At 39.0% G+C, this 4,218-nt stretch overlaps 1 protein-coding gene across 1 annotated transcript in view; it reads left to right on the top strand.

Annotated features, from left to right (window-relative positions):
- Window positions 1–4,218, top strand: part of LUC7L3 (LUC7-like 3 (S. cerevisiae)) — a 19,503-nt gene that overhangs the window by 12,428 nt on the left and 2,857 nt on the right. The gene's annotated exons all lie outside the window — the stretch shown is intronic.

The raw sequence follows: 4,218 nt of genomic DNA, 5'->3' as shown, positions 1-4,218 counted from the left end.
TCCCTAAGGTCTCAAAAGCTCTTAGTCTTTCAGAGAGTGGCTGAAAGTTCTTGGCATCAAATCAGACCTGGTTTTATCAGTGTGTATGTTGCTGTTAACCCATTGGTATACCCCAGTATGCACCTCTTACCTCTTCGTTACAGTAGTTACTAAAAGCTCACCACTTTGTCTGCGAATGAAGAGTGTGAGGATTTTCACGTATTTTAAGACCTGTTTACTCCTGACCTTTAGAAAAACATAAGCCTGTAATCAGATTTTTGTGAGAATATCTTCTGTTCCTCCTGTTAGCAAATACTTCTGTGATTAGCCTTTGCTGGTACTCATTTTGTGGGAGATTAGTAGCTGGTTTTTCACCTGTACCACCTATTACTTCTCTACACTATCATGTTTCCTTTATTTTCCTTTAACAATGTTTTTAAGGGGTTCTTTTTCTAATCTATGAATACCATCTGAGATAAATCTTGCAAAATTTCTGTAATACTCTAAATTACAATTTCTTGCCCTCTCCCCAATCTCCTGCTCTTCCCCTTCATCTTTGCTCCTTGTTTTGTTGGTTGTTTTTTTTTTTTTAAAGACTTGAGATTTGTTTTGTCGGTATCCAGGTGAGTCACAGGAATGCTGTGTTAGTCCTTGGAACTCTTCTTTAGCAGTACGTGCCCCATACAACAGCATTGACAGTGACTCACTGCTTCATCAAAGGCTGGTGTTCAGAAGCTTTACCTTTAAGTAGGATGAAAAAGAGCTACAGAGAGAACACTAGAGGTTCACGTTCAGTGAAAAGATACTGATTCACTGTTATTGTTGAATTTTTCCCCTTTAAAAGTCTTTTGAAATTGTTGGAGGAAGGTAAAACCACCTTCTGGCTTAAACTGCTGGCTCTGTTGGGGTGCTGACTAATGTCCAGTCTGAAACAGCCACCCCGCTTCTTTAGTAGAGCTGATGGTCAATACTGGATGAAACAAGTCTCCTGTGTTTGTAAGGTACTTTTGAGCTTCTCGGGAATGAAAGGTGCTATGTGCGTGTTTCTGGCTTGCACAGGCCTGTTTGTCCTACTCTTACTTTTCCATGTTTATCCAGCAGATTAGTTCCCCAAATACTGTGCATTTTTCTTGGCCTGACTTCCTTGGACCATTTTAATTTTTTTTGTTTGTTTGTTTATACTCTGGTGTATCTTTAGTACTGATTTGTCTCTCATTCTGCTTTGTCCTTTACAAACAAACGGGCTTTAGCTGCCTGCTCATTGGCAGTGGAATTGATGCATATTGTTTAAGCTTAGATTCGGTATCGTCCGGATCTGTCCATTTGTTACTTTATTCCTACCTGATATTATGCCTTTTGCCTACTTTATGATCAGATTTCTGCTACTTAGTCTAGAATGTCCTACTCAATATTCTATGTGTATCTATGCATATAAATAATTGTGTTATTTATTCAAATTTGGTCTGGTTTTGAGCTTAATGGCTTTTCAGTTCTTTCTTTAATCCTTCCATAAATAGAGGAGCTAGTGAACTTTCTTCAGCATCTCAGTATTTTTAGTTTTAACTTGGCTGATTTCCTTGCTGGCCGTTTTATTTGCTGCTTGCTACTTTCTTCCTCCAGAAATGAGAACAGTGAGGTGATGCTGTGAGTTGTGATGAAAATTACACCTGGGAAAAGGAATTACTTTGTAGAAACACAAATAGGCCTTGGAGCAGGACTGTAATGCTGATGATGTTTGTGGTCTTCTCTTTGATGGGAAAACCTTTAATAAAAAAGTAAGGGGGATGGGGAGGGGAAGAAGGAAAACCCAAACATAAGCAAAGCTGTAAACACCGTTACATCCTCATGTTTGCAGTGTAGCACTGTAGGTAGATAGTTCAGTAGGTGGCTTTAGAAATTCACGTATCTGAAGTGTGTGGCTGGCTGCCTGCTCTACTGATCACACGAAAAAGTAGTAAAGTAGAAATTGAGATTTAGCTTTTAAATACTGTTTCTTTGGGAATATTGGCTGCAGGATCTAGTAGTCTCTCTATGCACCATTGATCTGCAGTTATGAAAGGAAGCAGTAAAGGCCTGGCTGTAACTACCCATGGTAGCGCCTTTCATCTTGAAATCTCAAAGTGCCTTATAAACCTGAATCTTAACAGGAAAAAAGGCAAGGCACAATTGCCCAAGACTTGCCTGCTGTTACACGTTAAAATAGTGCTATGCCTTGAAAATTGAGAAGTCCCGGCTTCTTGTTTGCTAAAATACTGTGGAATACAGTGACCTTTAAGAGTATAAGCAAAAAGTGTATGTAAAAATGGAAATGTTTAATTTTGGACTCAGGTTCCAGAATCAGGCAGATGTTTACTAGAGGAGAGAGCCACCAGCCATAAACTGAGCGTTAGCTGAACACAACTACTGTTAAAGTAAAGTAACTTCAGAATAGGTGGAATAAATAGGGGTTTTAAGAAAAGGAAACCATCTGTTCTGCAAGTACCTTCATTTGATGAAGGGTTGATACTGGAACATGCCTCCAGACCACTTTAACTTGGGTCTTCACCTTCCTTAGTCTGGATTCATATACTTAAATAAAAATAATTGTATTTGTGATTGTGTTTTCATGTTAGTGATTAAACCTCAGCAAATGCTGTCAGAACACCTCAGTAAAACTGGATATTATGTTTGACTGATGTTTGCATTCTCCAACAGTAAAACCATTCACCTTACCTTGGTAAGAATTTTCACAAAATCTCCCTCAGTTGCCCCCACCAACACAATCATGTGCACATGGTGAACCAGGAAGCAAAGTCAGTATTGTTTGATTGCACCTGACATATCACAATAGACATGGTTTCAACAGCAGACTGGTTGTACGTGCTTTCAAAGAAAGAAATCTCACCGATTGACTGTACAGTGGAGGAACTGAACTGCTTGCAGATACTCAGGGGTTGGACCAAGTTCAGTTGTTGGGCTATTTGTTGGATACACCTCCTCAGTTCTGTTTGGCAAACTGGAGGTTTGCTATGGTAAACCTGTTTTATTATTCAGGTTTTTAGAAGAGTCTCATCTTCATTCCACACTTTAATAGTAGCTTTTTAACCTTAAACAAGATTATCCTTCCTGACCAAATTCAAGAAACAAATAAGACAGAACAAAACCCTGCACACTGCACATCCATAGGGCTATTAAGATCTACCATATCTACATAGGACCGAAGATAAGATTATTGGACTGACTACTAGTCCTCTGCGGGGAAACAAGACTACTATTCCTCAGTGGATCTACGTGTGCATCGGCGATACCTATAAGACACAAAAAGAAGACTTTTTAACAAGGTTAGTTAGAGTGCAATCTACCTGCGGAGTTGCCAAACTGAGGGCAGACAGATTCAAAATCCATAGTTCTTCAGATAGCTTTGTGACCTGGCTGCGTGCTTTCTCCAGGCACCCTGCACTGGATGTGCTGCTGCAGACAAAACCTCAGTAGTAGTGGTCAGCAGGCAGTTGCCCTCATTTCTGTGTTGGGACTTTACCCCTCCCTTTGGTGGTCTGGTTTAAAACAAAAGTTGGGATGTTGCTTCTCTTTTAAAGCTTAATTTCTGTTTTGTCTTCTGGAATATAAAAGTCTAGGTGATAACGTTATTTAAAATAACTTTTGAGAGTGTTTGATCTGTGTGCTCCTGTGTTGGGGATATGTATATATTTACCTTATTTATTTTAATTGCCCGGATAGCAGGGTGTAATCAGAAAACAGTGCATGAATGTTTTCTCTGTGATGACGTCTGAGAAGTCGGTATTTCAGATTAATTTTTTTTTTGTCTCCAAAGTGTCTTTACTGATCAAAGGTTGAATATTACGGTGTGAAATAATATGGAAAGAATCAATACTTCCATTAAATTTGCAAATACTGAATTTACAGATGAGGCACGCAGCTCTAATATCATGATTTTCTTCCCATGGAAATATTTTTACTTCTGGCTTCCTTCCTTCTTTGAGGATTATTGAGGAAGAGATGAGTTTTTCAGCAGTGTAGCAAACTTCAGTGAGCTTTCCAGTTCATGATGAAATCGTGGGGTCCTTCCCATCTCGCTGTTTCTTTGCCCATGGCAAACAGTGTTTTTCATCTATTTCCAGACTCTGTCCCCAAGCCTTATTAATGAGTGGGTTATAAAAAACTGCTGCTTTTATAAAATTGAGAACTAATAATGCTCACAAGCATGCAGCTTCTATGACATACTCTATGGTAAAATTAATT

Source organism: Buceros rhinoceros, unplaced genomic scaffold (genome assembly GCF_000710305.1).
Source record: "Buceros rhinoceros silvestris isolate BGI_N320 unplaced genomic scaffold, ASM71030v1 scaffold21530, whole genome shotgun sequence".
NCBI classification, from domain to species: domain Eukaryota; kingdom Metazoa; phylum Chordata; class Aves; order Bucerotiformes; family Bucerotidae; genus Buceros; species Buceros rhinoceros.
This window is presented reverse-complemented; position numbering and strand designations above follow the sequence as displayed.